This window comes from Lolium perenne, chromosome 4, assembly GCF_019359855.2.
Source record: "Lolium perenne isolate Kyuss_39 chromosome 4, Kyuss_2.0, whole genome shotgun sequence".
In the NCBI taxonomy this organism is placed as follows: Eukaryota; Viridiplantae; Streptophyta; class Magnoliopsida; order Poales; family Poaceae; genus Lolium; species Lolium perenne.
This window is the reverse complement of record NC_067247.2, coordinates 291,965,737-291,985,474: the sequence shown is the minus strand read 5'-3', so window position 1 is coordinate 291,985,474 and position 19,738 is coordinate 291,965,737. Positions and strand designations below refer to the sequence as shown.

The 19,738-nt window shown below is 41.6% G+C and overlaps 1 pseudogene; it reads left to right on the top strand.

The window, feature by feature from the left end:
- Positions 1–16,628: 16,628 nt before the first annotated feature.
- LOC127347714 (probable histidine kinase 2) overlaps positions 16,629–19,738 on the top strand; it is a 38,520-nt pseudogene continuing 35,410 nt past the window's right edge.

Sequence of the window (19,738 nt, the reverse complement as noted above, 5' to 3'; positions counted from 1 at the left end):
GGTTCGTGGGTAGTTCCCCCTTGGATTACGGGTTCTTAGCTGTAGCTAGTTGGTACTCTCTCTCCCATGTACTTCAGTAGAATGATCTCATTAGCTGCCTTACATGATTGATATCCATATGATGTAATTGGTGTTGTGTTTGTTAGGATCCGATAAATTCTGGAATTGTGATCAGATTGTTCATCATGTTATCATACTATTGTTTATTTAAGATCTTGCATGCTCTCCGGTACTTGTGGTTACCCTGATCAAGTAGTTGCTTCTATCTCCAAAAGGGAGTATTTATGCTCGATAGTGGGTTCATGCCTCTAGTAATTTTGGAGAGTGACAATAACTTCTAAGATTGTAGATGTGTTGTTGCTACTAGGGAGAAAACAATAATGTTTTGGCTAAGGATAATTCTATTGTTTACTTAATACTGGAAGGGGTTCAGATGATAACCTGAAGGTGGATTATTAGTCATAGACGCAGTTGGATTACGGTCTATGTATTATGTTGTAATGCCCAATAAAATACTACAATAAACTTTATCTTATCATAGCATGCATTCTCATGCCCTCACAATTATCAATTGCCCAACTGTAATTTGTTCATCCAACACATGTTATTTGTTTCGAGAGTTACCACTAGTGTAGATAGCTGGGAACCCCGGTCCTTCTGTCATCATCATTGCTCTACAGTCAATTACGCACTAGAATACTTTCTGGTGCCATCTCCTATGTGTTACTGCTACTACTGTTGTGTTACTATTGCCATTTCTCTCATATTACTACTGCTTTCACATCACACATGTTACTAGTGCTTTTCCAGGTGCAGCTGAATTGACTACTCTGATGTTGAGGCTTATAAGTATTATTTACCTCCCCTTGTGTCGAATCAATAAATTTGGGTTTTACTTTGCTCGAAGACTGTTGCGAACCCCAGATTTGTGGGTCATCAGAGGTAACATCACTATGAGCTTTCTTCTCTCTTTTAGATTTCACATTGTCTTTTATTTGTCTTGTTTTTAGTCTTGCTTGTTAGTTCTTTTTCTTAAAAATTGAAAAACACATAAAAAGTAGTAGTAACTATTTTTTGAAAATCATGGAAAGAAGGACTCATTGGCCTTTTAGTGTGAAGAATTTTCCTCAAGATAATGATATACCTATTGAGTCTTTTGAAATTGATCCTAAAGTGGTAAAAGTCATTTATGAACATCTCTTTTATGGAAGACCTGATGATTGCCATATGGAGAATTTAAAAAGATTCAATGGAAAATGCAAAACCCTTAATGTGAGGAACACGAATAATAATATAATCAAGGTTAAACTTTTTCCTTACTCTCTCGGTGGTACAGCTTTAGATTGGATTTTAAAATGGCCACCTGGGAACTTTAGCTCTTGGTTTAATTTTAAAGTTTCCTTTGTTGAAAGATTTGGATCTCCCGAAATAGTAAGCCATATTAGAGAAATCATTACTTCCTTTAAGAAAAACAAAAAATGAATTACTAGTAAATGCTTGGGGAAGATTTAGAGGGCATGCATATGGAACAGAAAGTGGTCTTAAGGATTGGATGCTAATATACTTGTTCTATACTGGTTTGGGAAGCACCTTCAAAATGTATCATGATAATCGAAGTGGTGGTATCTTCATGAATTTAACAACCCAAATTGCTTTTGTGATGCTAGATGGTTGATGTCTACTTCCCCCTCCTTTTCCTGTAGACAGTTGGGCCTCCAAGAGCAGAGGTTTGTAGAACAGCAGCAAGTTTTCCCTTAAGTGGATCACCCAAGGTTTATCGAACTCAGGGAGGAAGAGGTCAAAGATATCCCTCTCATGCAACCCTGCAACCACAAAGCAAGAAGTCTCTTGTGTCCCCAACACACCTAATAGGTGCACTAGTTCGGCGAAGAGATAGTGAAATACAGGTGGTATGAATATATATGAGCAGTAGCAACGGTGCCAGAAAATAGCTTGCTGGCGTGTAGTTGATGGTGGTAGTATTGCAGCAGTAGTAACGTTAAAGAAACAAAGAAACAAGCAGCGATAGCAGTATTTAGGAACAAGGCCTAGGGATTACACTTTCACTAGTGGACACTCTCAACATTGATCACATAACAGAATAGATAAATGCATACTCTACACTCTTGTTGGATGATGAACACATTGCGTAGGATTACACGAACCCTCAATGCCGGAGTTAACAAGCTCCACAATTAATGTTCATATTTTAGTAACCTTATAGTGTAAGATAGATCAAAAGACTAAACCAAGTACTAACATAGCATGCACACTGTCACCTTCATGCATATGTAGGAGGAATAGATCACATCAATACTATCATAGCAATAGTTAACTTCATAATCTACAAGAGATCATAATCATAGCATAAACCAAGTACTAACACGGATGCACACACTGTCACCTTTACATCGTGCAGGAGGAATAAAACTACTTTAATAACATTGCTAGAGTAGCACATAGATAAATTGTGATACAAAACACATTGCAATCATAAAGAGATATAAATAAGCACCTCACTATGCCATTCAACAGTGAATAAGTATTCTGTGAAATATAGCCTAAGAGACCCACACGGTGCACACACTGTCACCTTTACACACGTGGGACAAGGAGTCTCCGGAGATCACATAAGTAAAACTCACTTGACTAGCATAATGACATCTAGATTACAAGCATCATCATATGAATCTCAATCATGTAAAGCAGCTCATGAGATTATTGTATTGAAGCACATATGAGAGAGATGAACCACATAGCTACCGGTACAGCCCCGAGCCTCGATGGAGAACTACTCCCTCCTCATGGGAGCAGCAGCGGTGTTGAAGATGGCGGTGGAGATGGCAGCGGTGTCGATGGAGAAGCCTTCCGGGGGCACTTCCCCGTTCCGGCGGCGTGCCGGAACAGAGACTCCTGTCCCCCAGATCTTGGCTTCGCGATGGCGGCGGCTCTGGAAGGTTTTCGTGGGTTTCGTCGATCGTATCAGGGTTTTCGATCCAGGGGCTTTATATAGGCGAAGAGGCGGCGCAGGAGGGTCGAAGGGGTGCCCACACCATAGGGTGGCGCGGGCCCCCCCTGGCCGCGCCGCCATGTGGTTTGGTGGGCCTGTGCCCCCTCCCTGGTGGCTCTCGGGTGTTCTGGATGCTTCCGGGCAAAATAGGAACCTGGGCGTTGATTTCGTCCGATTCCGAGAATATTTCTTTACTAGGATTTCTGAAACCAAAAACAGCAGAAAACAGGAACTGGCACTTCGGCATCTTGTTAATAGGTTAGTTCCAGAAAATGCACGAATATGACATAAAGTGTGCATAAAACATGTAGATATCATCAATAATGTGGCATGGAACATAAGAAATTATCGATACGTCGGAGACGTATCAGCATCCCCAAGCTTAGTTCTGCTCGTCCCGAGCAGGTAAAACGATAACAAAGATAATTTCTGGAGTGACATGCCATCATAACCTTGATCATACTATCTGTAAAGCATATGTAGTGAATGCAGCGATCAAAACAATGGTAATGACATGAGTAAACAAGTGAATCATAAAGCAAAGACTTTTCATGAATAGTACTTCAAGACAAGCATCAATAAGTCTTGCATAAGAGTTAACTCATAAAGCAATAATTCAAAGTAAAGGCATTGAAGCAACACAAAAGAAGATTAAGTTTCAGCGGTTGCTTTCAACTTGTAACATGTATATCTCATGGATATTGTCAACATAGAGAAATATAATAAGTGCAATAAGCAAGTATGTAGGAATCAATGCACAGTTCACACAAGTGTTTGCTTCTTGAGGTGGAGAGAAATAGGTGAACTGACTCAACAATAAAGTAAAAGAATGGTCCTCCATAGAGGAAAAGCATCGATTGCTATATTTGTGCTAGAGCTTTGATTTTGAAAACATGAAACAATTTTGTCAACGGTAGTAATAAAGCATATGTATCATGTAAATTATATCTTATAAGTTGCAAGCCTCATGCATAGTATACTAATAGTGCCCGCACCTTGTCCTAATTAGCTTGGACTACCGGATCATCACAATGCACATGTTTTAACCAAGTGTCACAATGGGGTACCTCTATGCCGCCTGTACAAAGGTCTAAGGAGAAAGCTCGCATTGGATTTCTCGCTATTGATTATTCTTCAACTTAGACATCCATACCGGGACAACATAGACAACAGATAATGGACTCCTCTTTTATGCATAAGCATGTAACAACAATTAATAATTTTCTCATTTGAGATTGAGGATATATGTCCAAAACTGAAACTTCCACCATGGATCATGGCTTTAGTTAGCGGCCCAATGTTCTTCTCTAACAATATTCATGCTTAACCATAAGGTGGTAGATCGCTCTTACTTTAGACAAGACGAACATGCATAGCAACTCACATGAAATTCAACAATGAATAGTTGATGGCGTCCCCAGTGAACATGGTTATCGCACAACAAGCAACTTAATAAGAGATAAAGTGCATAATTACATATTCAATACCACAATAGTTTTTAAGCTATTTGTCCCATGAGCTATATATTGCAAAGGTGAATGATGGAATTTTAAAGGTAGCACTCAAGCAATTTACTTTGGAATGGCGGAAAATACCATGTAGTAGGTAGGTATGGTGGACACAAATGGCATAGTGGTTGACTCAAGTATTTTGGATGCATGAGAAGTATTCCCTCTCGATACAAGGTTTAGGCTAGCAAGGTTATTTGAAACAAACACAAGGATGAACCGGTGCAGCAAAACTTACATAAAAGATATATTACAAGCATTATAAGACTATACATTGTCTTCCTTGTTGTTCAAACACCTTACTAGAAATTATCTAGACCTTAGAGAGACCAATTATGCAAACCAAATTTTAGCATGCTCTATGTATTTCTTCACTAATAGGTGCAAAGTATATGATGCAAGAGCTTAAACATGAGCACAACAATTGCCAAGTATCACATTACCCAAGACATTTATAGCAATTACTACATGTATCATTTTCCAATTCCAACCATATAACAATTTAACGAAGAGGAAACTTCGCCATGAATATTATGAGCTAAGAACACATGTGTTCATACGAACCAGCGGAGCGTGTCTCTCTCTCACACAAGCATGATGTAATCCAATTTATTCAAACACAAACAAAAACAAAAGCACACAGACGCTCCAAGTAAAGTACATAAGATGTGACTGAATAAAAATATAGTTTCAGGGGAGGAACCTGATAATGTTGTTGATGAAGAAGGGGATGCCTTGGGCATCCCCAAGCTTAGACACTTGAGTCTTCTTGATATATGCAGGGGTGAACCACCGGGGCATCCCCAAGCTTAGAGCTTTCACTCTTCTTGATCATAGTATATCATCCTCCTCTCTTGACCCTTGAAAACTTCCTCCACACCAAACTCGAAACAAACTCATTAGAGGGTTAGTGCACAATCAAAATATACATGTTCAGAGGTGATACAATCATTCTTAACACTTCTGGACATTGCATAAAGCTACTGGACATTAATGTATCAAAGAAATTCATCCAACATAGCAAAAGAGGCAATGCGAAATAAAAGGCAGAATCTGTCAAAACAGAACAGTTCATATTGACGAATTTTAAAATGGCACCAGACTTGCTCAAATGAAAATACTCAAATTGAATGAAAGTTGCGTACATATCTGAGGATCACTCACGTAAATTGGCATAATTTTCTGAGTTACCTACAGAGAATTTTGCCCAGATTCGTGACAGCAAAGAAATCTGTTTCTGCGCAGTAATCCAAATCTAGTATCAACCTTGCTATCAAAGACTTTACTTGGCACAACAAAACACAAAACTAAGATAAGAAGAGGTTGCTACAGTAGTAAACAACTTCCAAGACACAAAATAAAAACAAAGTACTGTAGCAAAATAACACATGGGTTATCTCCCAAGAAGTTCTTTTCTTTATAGCCATTAAGATGGGCTCAGCAGTTTTAATGATGCACTCGCAAGAAATAGTATTTGAAGCAAAAGAGAGCATCAAGAGGCAAGTATGAAACAAATTTAAGTCTAACATGCTTCCTATGAAAAGGAATCTTGTACACAAATAAATTCATGAAAAGCAAAGTGACAAGATCAGGAAGATAAAACAAGTGTAGTTTCAAAAATTTCAGCACATAGAGAGGTGTTTTAGTAACATGAAAATTTCTACAACCATATTTTCCTCTCTCATAATAACTTCCAGTAGCATCATGAGCAAACTCAACAATATAACTATCACATAAAGCATTCTTATCATGAGTCTCATGCATAAAATTATTACTCTCCACATAGGCATAATCAATTTTATTAGTTGTAGTGGGAGCAAATTCAACAAAGTAGCTATCATTATTATTCTCATCATCAAATATAGGAGGCATATTGTAATCATAATAAAATTTATCCTCCATAGTAGGTGGTACCAAAAGACCACTGTCATTATAATCATCATATATGGGAGGCAAAGTATCATCAAAGAAAATTTTCTCCTCAATGCTTGGGGGACTAAAAAGATCATGAAAACCAGCTTCCCCAAGCTTAGAACTTTCTATATTATTATCAACAATGGTGTTCAAAGCGTTCATACTAATATTACTACCAGCATGCAAATAAGATTCCATAGGTTTTTTAATTTTCGCATCAAACAATCCATGTTTTAAATCAGGAAATAGAATAAGAAGATCATTCTTGTCCATTATGCCAAACTAGTGTAAACAAGAAACAAAAAGATGCAATTGCAGGATCTAAAGGAAATAGCTTTGAGTACTTACGGCGCCGGGAAATAGCTTGGTAGCCGAGATCCGGAGTGTGAGTACCTTTTACCTTTCCTCCCCGGCAACGGCGCCAGAAAATAGCTTGATGTCTACTTCCCCCTCCTTTTCCTGTAGACAGTGTTGGGCCTCCAAGAGCAGAGGTTTGTAGAACAGCAGCAAGTTTTCCCTTAAGTGGATCACCCAAGGTTTATCGAACTCAGGGAGGAAGAGGTCAAAGATATCCCTCTCATGCAACCCTGCAACCACAAAGCAAGAAGTCTCTTGTGTCCCCAACACACCTAATAGGTGCACTAGTTCGGCGAAGAGATAGTGAAATATAGGTGGTATGAATATATATGAGCAGTAGCAACGGTGCCAGAAAATAGCTTGCTGGCGTGTAGTTGATGATGGTAGTATTGCAGCAGTAGTAACGCAGTAAAACAGTAAACAAGCAGCGATAGCAGTATTTAGGAACAAGGCCTAGGGATTACACTTTCACTAGTGGACACTCTCAACATTGATCACATAACAGAATAGATAAATGCATACTCTACACTCTTGTTGGATGATGAACACATTGCGTAGGATTACACGAACCCTCAATGCCGGAGTTAACAAGCTCCACAATTAATGTTCATATTTTAGTAACCTTATAGTGTAAGATAGATCAAAAGACTAAACCAAGTACTAACATAGCATGCACACTGTCACCTTCATGCATATGTAGGAGGAATAGATCACATCAATACTATCATAGCAATAGTTAACTTCATAATCTACAAGAGATCATAATCATAGCATAAACCAAGTACTAACACGGATGCACACACTGTCACCTTTACATCGTGCAGGAGGAATAAAACTACTTTAATAACATTGCTAGAGTAGCACATAGATAAATTATGATACAAAACACATTGCAATCATAAAGAGATATAAATAAGCACCTCACTATGCCATTCAATAGTGAATAAGTATTCTGTGAAATATAGCCTAAGAGACCCACACGGTGCACACACTGTCACCTTTACACACGTGGGACAAGGAGTCTCCGGAGATCACATAAGTAAAACTCACTTGACTAGCATAATGACATCTAGATTACAAGCATCATCATATGAATCTCAATCATGTAAAGCAGCTCATGAGATTATTGTATTGAAGCACATATGAGAGAGATGAACCACATAGCTACCGGTACAGCCCCGAGCCTCGATGGAGAACTACTCCCTCCTCATGGGAGCAGCAGCGGTGATGAAGATGGCGGTGGAGATGGCAGCGGTGTCGATGGAGAAGCCTTCCGGGGGCACTTCCCCGTTTCGGCGGCGTGCCGGAACAGAGACTCCTGTCCCCCAGATCTTGGCTTCGCGATGGCGGCGGCTCTGGAAGGTTTTCGTGGGTTTCGTCGATCGTATCAGGGTTTTCGATCCAGGGGCTTTATATAGGCGAAGAGGCGGCGCAGGAGGGTCGAAGGGGTGCCCACACCATAGGGTGGCGCGGGCCCCCCTGGCCGTGCCGCCATGTGGTTTGGTGGGCCTGTGCCCCCTCCCTGGTGGCTCTCGGGTGTTCTGGATGCTTCCGGGCAAAATAGGAACCTGGGCGTTGATTTCGTCCGATTCCGAGAATATTTCTTTACTAGGATTTCTGAAACCAAAAACAGCAGAAAACAGGAACTGGCACTTCGGCATCTTGTTAATAGGTTAGTTCCAGAAAATGCACGAATATGACATAAAGTGTGCATAAAACATGTAGATATCATCAATAATGTGGCATGGAACATAAGAAATTATCGATACGTCGGAGACGTATCAATGGTTTTCTCATAGAAGTAAAAAAATTTATAGGAAGTCCTGAAAAAACCAAAGTTCCTAAAGATGATTTTGATGATAGGCATGAATTTTTTTAGCTATACAATAAGGAAAATAAAATTTAAGAAGTTAAAATGGTTAGTGAAGCTAGGAAACCACTCTTAGATCTTAATAAATTTAGCTTGAATGAAATGATTGCTATACTTGAGAAATTCGCTAAAGATTCTTTGGAAGACCTTTTTTGAGAACAACAGGAGCTATAATTGATTCTAAAGAAGGGAATGTAAAGTTTCAATTCCCTCACAATAACTGTATGGAGAAATTTTTAAGGAAAAATGAGGTATCATTTATACTACCACATAATTTACATGACACTTAAATCAAGTAAGTAAGCCTAGCTATATGGCTATAAAGAAAACGCTTTACGGGAGGCAACCCGAGATGTTTTTATATTTGGTTTTTATTTTTCATGCTTTCTTAGCATTTTAGTTTTCTCTTGGTTTACTCTCTGGTTTGCATTATTTTTGAGCTATACAATAAGAAAACGCTTGCAAAGCATGTTGTCGAGAAGCTCGCAGGTTTTCTTCTTGTGCTGCTCAATCTCATAAGATTGAGCATCAGCTTTTCTCCACGCATTGCTCAACAAGGATTTTGAGTGAATCCTGCTCGAGCTCCCATTTCTCCGCCTCCGTAAGCTTATAGAAAAACTTAGTGGCTTAAGCTTTTGGTGGCATGGAAGTCAGATGGTTCAGTTTCTGGCGCAAATACGAGGGCATCATCAGCCGGAGCTTCAGCCTTTTTTTTTACCAGCAAACCGTAGGGGAGTCCCCCGCGGTAATTTGATTATTATTAGAAGAGAGAGTCCAACAAAATCTCACATAGCCATATTTACAAGAATAAGGTTGAGAGAATCAACCCTAATGGAAAAAAACACACACGTACACACAAAAGATTAAACTAGTGATGCTATCCAAGTTTTCAAGCTCTCAACCAGAGCTTCAGCCTTATCAGCAGATGCCACCTCCGCCTCCTCTTTGTCCTTGGTTTTTTCAGCAGCATCCCGGAAATTTTCGGAGCAGCTTTCGTCTTTACGCCCGCTGCTAATAGGGATGACTTCTTTCGGAGCTTGTTCTCCGGCAGTGGGGTCAGTGGACGGCTGAGGACCAGCCGGAGGCTGTTCAGGAGCAGCGGTGGAGGTGCTTGGCGGAAGGACGGGGGTGTTTGGGGCAACGACGGCGGGAGATGTCTTCATAAACGTCGTGATCATCTTTTGAGTTTTTCTCCGAGAAGGAACGACCTTCTGGCTCCTGATCCAAGCAAAAAGGAAAAATAAATAACAGCTTCGCCAAAAAATATGTAGAATGACTCAAACGTTGGATCTTACACAGCTCCGGGAAGATTGGGTTGGGTCCCTTATATGGAATTCGCGAGCAAGTTGATGCGCTCGCGCTCCGCCTGTTTGGAATCAAGGCGCTGTGGGCCTCCAGCCGGAGTAGATTTGAGCTTCTTGGCGGAGCCCTCGGTGCTGGGACCAACGTCAGATCTGGAGGATCCACCCCGGGGACGTTTGGAGGGTCCAGGAGCATATTTATCCGTTTTCTTCTCCTCTTCCTCCTCCTCCTCTTCCAGAGTTTCTTCCGCCTTTCTGGAGTCAGTGGTGGCGATGCAGAATATTTCTCCGAAATCCTCCTCCGCCAAAGTGTGGAGCTGGAGAAGAGGTGTTGAAAAGTTAGAAAATATAACAAGTCAAGAAGTACGAAACCAAACGACAAAATGACTAAGTGCAACTCACCGGAGGGTAGTTTCTGTTGACATAAATGTCCTTGGAGATCTCCGGCACGACCTGGCCTCGGGTCACCTTCACCAGCGTTCGGATCCTCCAATTTAGAGAGTCCACGGGGAGGTTGTCCTTGGTGACTCGCAGCGGATCATCCACGCCCGTGTAGGCGCAGATGAGACGCTTGTTATACCATAGAGGTCGGATCCGGCGGGTGAACCAACTCAATGTGAGGTCGATTCCGGTCAACCCCTCATGAACCAACGTCAAGATCTTCTAGGCCATCTTCTCCAGCTCCGGATGCTGGGCGAAGTTGGGGATATAGCTCCAAAAGTCCAGCTCCGGATGCTGGGCGAAGTTGGGGATATAGCTCCAAAAGTCCAGCTCCACCGGAGGATTGTTGATGAATACGGGGAGGCCTTGGTGACGATCCGGAACGATTCAGTTGTTGATGTAGAACCATCCAGTGTTCCAGTACCGGATGGATTCCTGCGAGGAGAGAGGCGGATAGATTCTCTTCGGACGGACCACAAAGGTCATACTGCCGCAGTTGACCATGTTCTTCTCCTTCGTCTCCTTCTTCACGCGATAGAAGAATTGGAGGAGCCGGATATCTGGGCGGACTCTAAGGTGACCTTCGCACAGTGTGACGAGGTTGGAGAGAAGGAGGTAGGCGTTGGGGCAGATGTTGTGCAGCTGCAGCCCATAGGTATTGAGGACGTCCAGGAAGAAATCCGAAGGTGGAAGCGAGAGGCCTCTCTCCACCCAAGATTTGGTGAGGACCGCTCGTTAACCTCCGGAGTCGGAGTAGAGGAATCCTTGGTGAACCTGTAAGATCCCGGAGCAATGGAGCCTTCTTCTTGAAGGGCTTTCATCTCAAATCAGTTACGATACCGGGCCACCACTGGCCCTTCTCTCCCTCCCTGTTCATGGCCTTGGAAGCCTTCTTCATTTACGTCTCCTTTACTTTTTTGCCATGCGAGCTTGCCCTTCTAACTCTTCTACCAGCTCCGCTTCAACCGGACTTCTTCCGAGTGGATTGCTGGAAGATGCGGAGTAAGATTGAGCTAAACGCAGGTCAGAAACATTGGGTGTCAGAAATGCTAAGGGTGCTATGTGTAAATGTTCCGGTTGAATGGGTGGAGGACTGTTCGGAATGTTTTCAATAGAGTTTGGGGTGTTTTGTGACATACCTCCGGCTGCAAGTACAATGATTAAAAGCTTAAGGCTATCCGGATCTTGCTACAATCTTTCTCTCTCAAGTCCGGTGGATTTACCTGCAATGGCATGGCGGTTTCCTGTGCTCGCCGGCGGTGGTCAACGGCTAGAGGAGGAGGCATGGGCGTCCTACGCGACCAAGAATCGGCGGCGGGGTCGATTTCCCGATCAAAGGCGTTGAGCTCGGGTGTGGAAGAACTATTGCAGCGGCGGCACGTGAAGCTTTCCCGGAAGGATCTCGCCGATGATTAGATCTGCAGGGCGGCGCTGGCGCGAGGAGGAAGAAGAAGTGGTGAGAGCGGTGGAAAAGTGGAAATGATCGTGCCCGAGGACTATTTATAGGCCCGGCGTGGAGATGCGTGCGCCAGATCCTACGGTGGGAGCTAAGCGGTCGCCCCGTTGGATTTCCGCCACGTGTCCTAGGTCAAAAGCGGTGAAACTGAAGCGACGGTGACCTAACTGTGTGGATCCGAATTACCCGGGAAAGATTCACCTTACCAAAAATTTAGCGCGGGAAACGAGAAAGTTGTGCGCAGTATGGGGCGCAGATTCCGCATAGTTACCGTTATAAGCAAACAAGATGAATTTATTTCCGGTTGGTTTGAAGTCGTAAGCGATGAAGTTTTGGAAGCTCTTCGAGATTCTCTCCGGATTCAAATGAGACAAAAACTAGGCGGAAGAGAGCTGAATCTTGAAGAACTTCGGGGGCTACCGTTGTGGGTATACTTCATGGGTATGCCAACAATATGGTCTAGATCCGGCAAGCCCGGGTGGCCCACAGATGGTGGTGGTGGCTTACGGCCCACCGGGCGGCCCAGTTGTTGTTGATAGAAGATGGAGGAAGTCCAGCCCAGGAACAGGAGCCGAATCCCAACCGACCTACGCAGGAGTTGGATCTACGAAGGCCCATGAAGGTGTCCGGATCCATGATGACAAGTTAGATGTAGGTGGATCCTGGACGTGCACGGCAATGTATATTCCGTTGTTAGGCATCTTGTATTCCGGCTAGGACTCTCCGTAGAAACCCTAGATCCTAGCGCCTTTATAAGCCGGATCTTGGGAGCCCTTGAGGCACAAGCACACCTCATTGTAACAACGCGGAAGCGCCTAGATAATTCCAGACAAGCAGCAGTAGGCCCTGCCTCTGAGCAGCGTGTTCCGAAGCTGGGTAAACCGCGTACCACCGTTCCGATAGCTCTGCGCCCAATGGCCCCTACCCCCCCCCCCCCCCCCCCTCTTCGTGAGGATCCCTCCTTCGGGTACCGTCGAATAGGCAACGACATTGCCTTTGTGAGGAAAAAATGCTTGCTACAACACTCTGCATTTAGAGTCCCAACGAGTTGGTACATATAATATTTTTGCCATCAACACATATTTGCACTCCACGTGGCCCAACAATTTTCTTCTCGAGACACAGCCACAAGTGGCAATGCTGTGAGGGTCGTGGATGTGTCTGTAGCGCACAATTCCATGGTGTTGTGGACTCTCTGAAGATCACAAGCATCCAAACTCAACACTATTATATAACTATCTGAACTCCTTATGTTTTAATTGTATCTTTTTTGCAATGTATGATAATTTTCGTACAATTTCACCATCATATATTTTCCTTACAAACAATAACATTTCCCAACTTTTACACTACATATTTAATTAGTTTGATCCGTTTTGATCTGCGTTAAAAAATTATAAGCATTTATATAGATTGTTAGAAAGGGTGAGCATTTGTATATCTACACAACAAAATTTGGCATATATTAAACGATTGTACTTGATAGTAGAAATATGGCACATTCATAAAAAACCGATAGTTATGAACACACCCAAAATAACATGTAAAGTTGTAAACATGCATGATCAACTCCTTCTGACGCGATAGATCCAGATACCAACTTAGGATTATATGCTAATCCCAAGTTTGGCCATAAATGTCAACAAACGGAATTTTACAAATTCAATACTTAATTCAAGATTTTTTATCTAATAATGGATATAATTAGATAGGCATGCAACTTTTTGATGGAGTTTTAATGAGGGACAAAACCTGAATTGTTGTTTTAATATCTGAGATAGCTCGGTGTGAGACACCGGGACAAATACATGCTCTATATATAGCATCAACATTGGACCCGCCGCTAGTGAGGTAGAGAAAACCCTAGAGAGGTGATCGTGTGGCGTTCTGCGCCGCCACTCCTCCTCTATCAATAGATCGTTGCCCCATCCTCCTCCGCTAGCTCCTTTGATGTGGGAGTACGGGGAGGCCCCGATCTATTGGCTAGAGGTATGGTTTCCCCCTGCTTCAGGTCTTTTAGAAGGGATCTCGTGAGACACTTTGCTGATGGCGACGATGGTGCCGAGATGGCGACTAATTTTTCTCTGAGCTTCTCGATCTCGACGGTGTCGGCCGCGACGACATCGATGATGGCTCATTGACCTAGATTCCCGTCGGTCTCTCTTGTCATTGAGGTTAGGGTTTGCAATGTTTATCGGCACGGAGGCGACGGATTCCCTTTGTAGTTTGTTCCTCCCTCCTCTCCGCCTTATTGGCATGGTCTCCGGTGCCAGCATCAGGCCTATGAATATTTTTGGAGATTAAGATCTTGGATATATGGATCTTTTGAAAACGATGATTTCGATGTTTTCTTCTCCAAGCATTGTTCATGCAGGGTCGTCACCTTGATGATTTCCTATCTGCAATCAGCAGCGATGGGCTGCCTCTATGATGGAGGAGCAGCGACGGCAACACACTATCGACGCGTTCATGAGGAAGAAGACATTCGCCCCTAGGGACCACAATGTATTTTGTTTATTTTCAGGGTACTGATGAATAGATCTAAGGTCCTTTTCGCAGCAAAGAAATATCATCAAGATACCAAAGAAATTATAGTGAGTTTTTTTTGAAAACATCATATATTAGGTCAGCAAGCCGCCTCATTAAAAACCTCCCAGCCCCCGTAGGTACCCTGGTGAGGAAAAGAGTGCGTAAGAAACCTGCCGCCTTGAACTCAAATAATCCTTACATCATGCGAAAGCCTATCCAAAAGAAAACTAGGGGGATCTTCGTCCCAATTACAGCACAAATTATTGGAATAACAATGCTTAGCTAGCGAGTGAGCCACTTCATTGGCTTCCCTGGAGCAATGTCTCACAGTAACTCTGGTAATGGCTTGTGCTTGATGAAGACAATCTGCCAATATTGCCGCATATGGACTCCAAAGCTCATTGTTATCATTAAAGGCATTAACTATTTCTAGGCAATCTGATTCCACAACCGCAGGAATACACCCCAGAACTTCAGTAAGTTGGAGCCCATCCTTTAGTGCCAACGCTTCAGCAGTCGCTGCATTAAGAACATTAGAGAATAATCTGCTTCTCCCTGCCAAAGCCACTCCTTTGTGATTGCGAAGAATAACCCCAATAGCACCAGAACCATTTGGAAAGTAAGCAGCGTCAACATTAATCTTATAAGTATGAGAATCTGGCCTTGTCCAGGAAAGAACCCTTGGTTCTTTTGCCGTTTCAGCTCCATAGTAATTTTGTGCCAGGCCCGCAATAGCAAAAGCTGTTCTTCCCGGAGTAGCTACTGCCTCTCCCTTTTTAATTTCTCGTCTTTGCCACCATATATACCAGGCAGCAGTAGCAATGAGTTCCTTGATCCCCACAGAATCAATCGGTGATGGTACCTGAATGTCACCGCAAATAATTCCCTCCAACACCACTGAACCAGATCGATCAATAATGGCCGGCTCCACTACATGCCTTAGGCCAAGAGCTCGCCACACTTATTTCGCACGATTACATGTGAAAATAAGATGCAGAATATCTTCAGCTCCTTGGTGACAGACCGGGCATTCCCCAGAAACTGGAATATGTCTATTAGCCAGAATTGACATTCCGGGTATGATCCCATGAAGAGCCCGCCAAACGAAAATTTGAATTTTACTTGGCACTCTGAGTTTCCAAACCTGTTCCCAGACAGGGTTATGCGATGAGGTACTTTGATCCGCTGTCCTGTCTAGCTTGTGTCCGTGAAGATGATTCCACTGAGTATAATAAGCAGACCGTACTGTGAAACAATAAGATTTTGTCATATGCCATGCTATGAAATCTTCATCAATACTTTCACTCAATGGTATCCGTAAGATTCTGGCTGCATCAATTGGGTTAAAAATATCTTGAATCAAAGCTGAATCCCACTGTAAGGTGGTCGGATCGATCAGCTCATTAACCAACTTAATTAGCACTTGGCCTTTGGGAGTTTGGATCTTACGGTCTGGACTATCTGGAATCCAACAGTCATCCCAAATATTGATTTTTTCTCCTGTACCCACTCTCCAAATATACCCTCTTTTAAACACATTCAGTCCCGCAATGATACTCTGCCAGGTAAAAGATGATCCTTTCTTTGGTCCAGCTTTCAACAGGTCACTATTTGGATAGTACTTTGCCTTCAAAATTTGGGCACAAAGAGAATCAGGCTTGGTGACAAGACGCCAACATTGTTTTGCCAACATAGCATGATTAAAAGCATGTAGATCCCTGAACCCCATACCACCATATTTCTTGGGTATGCACATTTTCCACCAAGCCATCCAGTGAAGCTTATTCTTCTATTTGGTTCCTATTTGGAAGATTTTGCAATTATGTTGTAGCTTCCACAAGAGAATGGCACGGTGTTATTGCCATCACGTGGCTGGTAGTAATCTGCCACTATCTTTTAAATAAAATCTAACACGTGAAAGGATCTTGTAGATTACGCACGGTATCTTTTTTCCACTAATACCGTGAAGAACCGATATAGAAGGGGGAAAAGCATAACCTTTTTGAAGAAAATTAATGGAAAATAAATAGCGCTATACACAATACATGGTTTAATTCAAAACAAGCGGCCGTGTGTATGGTATTTCGAGGTGTATGGTGGTTTTGAGGCCACTGTTCGAAATACTCAGGTGTCTAGGTTTCCCTCCAGACATTATAAAAGGAGGACAGGTATTCTAAGAAATACGTAAACTAAGATAGAGCGATTTTCATACAGTAGTTTGCAATTTGCGACACCCATCGAGATGGCTGAAGAGATTCGGAAGTGTGGTAGCCGCTTCAAGCACTTCCTGGCCTTTATCCCTCTGGTATGTAGAGCACACGGGTCTATCTGTCACATAGCTTATTTATTTATTTATGGAAGTCATTGCTAACGGCTTATTTTTCAGCCGAAAGTATGCATTTTTTTCCATTTTGTAAGATCTGGTCCATTATATCCTCCCACGTGGTGTGGTGGGTGACCTTGAGATATAGATCTAGAGTAGATAGTTTTCATCCGCCCTAGATGGTTTTCATCATCTTGTCCAGACCCCGGTCGCCCTACCATCCCGCCATATGAAAAAATAGATGCAATATGAAGCATTGGGTCTTCTCCTGGCTTTCCTTGATTGACAGATTAAACATGCGTGACGTGCTTCGTAGATGCTGCTTTGACATCGGGGAATACTTTTTGTGTCTCATTTGTGGATCAGACCACTTACAGACGCTTGTTCTTCGACTGTTGCTTTAGTCCTAGTTGGTAGGAGATCATGGACGTTGCTGGAAACTATAGTTTTTATCTTGCAACATTCTGCCTTCATTGCAAGGATATGCTCATACTTATGTAAGACATAAGCTCAGAAAGTTAGAGACAATTTCACCATGCAAGATGACAAGGATATCCTCCCATGTGTGTTATGTGTATGGGCTCGAGAAGTTTGACCCATATAGTTTTTATCCTGTAAACTTCCACTACGTGCAATACGAATATCCTTCCAAGATCATGAGGCGGTGGCGAGCTAGCCCGCAAGTAGGGGAACACACTTTGGCGTATGCTCTACTAATGTTTTCTTTATATTGTGATGTATCACACCTATTGATGAGATGCCAAAATGATCGGTACACTTTGAACTTTATGTTTTACGTACTTACACTTACCGGTTGAGTGTAGCGACAAATAAAAGTGTTAGATGAGTGAATACAATTGAATCTTGACTTCGAATGTCACTGCCAATGATACCTCTTGATGAGTAGAGCGCTCAAAATCTCAACTTAATACTTGCAGCTTCTATCGAATGTCGCGACAAAAATTACCGTTGGACGAGCAGAAACACTTGGTGTCCTGCCTTACTACTTGCAACTACAAGTCATAACTCATGAAAAATGTTACAATTGGATGAGTGGAGACACGTGGGAACATCTCTTGTCACGTCCCCGTGAACAAAAAAAATATTTATGATTGCGCGATCTTTTAAATATTTGATAAAGATTTTGATATCATATACATTAATGAGACGAGAAAATAACCGTCATCGAAATATACACTAGTGATATTAATATTTGAATAAATATATACGAGAAATGATGTCACTTTCTCCGTATTTATTTTGCAATATTTTAAGTATTAATGACATAGATTATAGTTTTTATTCCTTTGTCAGTAGTTTCGATTCTTCCATTTTGTGGATCTACCTTGTTTTTAATTTTTGCTTTAATCCTTGTATATATAACTTCTCCCAATCTTAAAGGAAATGACATGCAAGTATTTCATGTATTCTAAAAAAAATACAAATGATACGTAGCAAAGTGACATTATTTTTCAAACCTAGATATGCTTGAGTAGTTTCGGTCCATCAAAATAACAATGTAACGTATCATCATTTTGAATTTCACTTTTATGTACTTACACTTACTGACATCGTTCCGTTAGATGAGTGAAAACACTTGAATCTTGAGACTTGGAATGTCATGGCAAACAATACCTCTAGATGAGTAGAACGTACCGTTAGACGAGTTTAAACACTTGATGTCCTTCCTTACTACTTGCAACTACAGATCGAAAGTCATGAAAAATGTTGTCATTACATGAGTGGAGACACGTGGCAACAACCCTTTGTCACGTCCTAGTGAGCTGAAAAACATTTATGATTGCACAATCTTTTGAATATTTCAAAATAGACTTATATATCATATATACATTAATGAGATGTGAAAATAAATGAAAATGATATGCCAAAGAGGAGAATGTGGCATCATTCTCCACGAATTAGCAGGATAACACAACACACTTTAAGCAAAACAAAAAAAATGTAAGCACAATATCTCCACGAATGACTCAGTAGATAGGGTACATCAAAACAAAAAATGTAAGCACAATATCTCAACGAATTGGCAGGTTTACACAACTCACTTGAAGCCCTGGTGCAACATTGCAAACCGCGCAGACCCTGCTGAAAAAAACTAGACCCATTCGTAAGTATGTTTAGTTTTGGCGATGATATTTATAAATTATTTAGTATGAACATTGCTTTTGGATACTTTTTGGATACTGTCCGTTGGAAACACTTAATTATATATACATGTGTTTCTATTTGATGTTTATATTAAGAGGCCTGAACTGTGTATGCATATGCAGGTTGTCCAGGGTGCGATTGTTCTCGTGGTAGCTCTGGCCTACATTTCTGTCTCTAGGCATGTAAAAGAATCCACTAGTGCTGCTGTGTCGAGCTCCATGTACGCGTCGCTGGACCACGTCGCCGACGGCATGCAGGCTATCCTGGCAGGCAACCATCCCGCCTTCGTAGTTGCAAACTACCTAGCGGCTACGAGCAACAGGAATCGTTTATCTCACGTAATCGCCTTGATTTTGTTATGCCTTTTTGTTGGCAATGCATGCATGACTAACGTTGATGCATTTTTCTTTCCAAACACAATCTTTTAAAACTTTTAAAAATATAATACGTATTAATCACTCTGGTATATGTTTTGATATACAGTGATATAAATTTGAACATTAATGAATATATTTTGTAATATTGATTAATTATATGTATACGCAAACCATGTTTTCTTAGTTGTAAAAATATTTTGCAATGCATGCACGACTAATTAGTATTTTTATGCAATTTCCTTTCCAAACACAATCTTTAGATGGAAACGTAATATGTACTACTAATCACTATACTGTACAATGAAATATACTGTGATAAATTTGGGCATTTATGAAGATATTTTGAAATATCGAGTAATTATTATGTATGTATGCATAAATATTTTCTTAGATGGAAAAATATGACCTCTTCATACAATGTTAATTTGATAATAATGAACACGGCCAAAAAGAAGATGTAACATGTACGCACAGCTAAATTAGTTC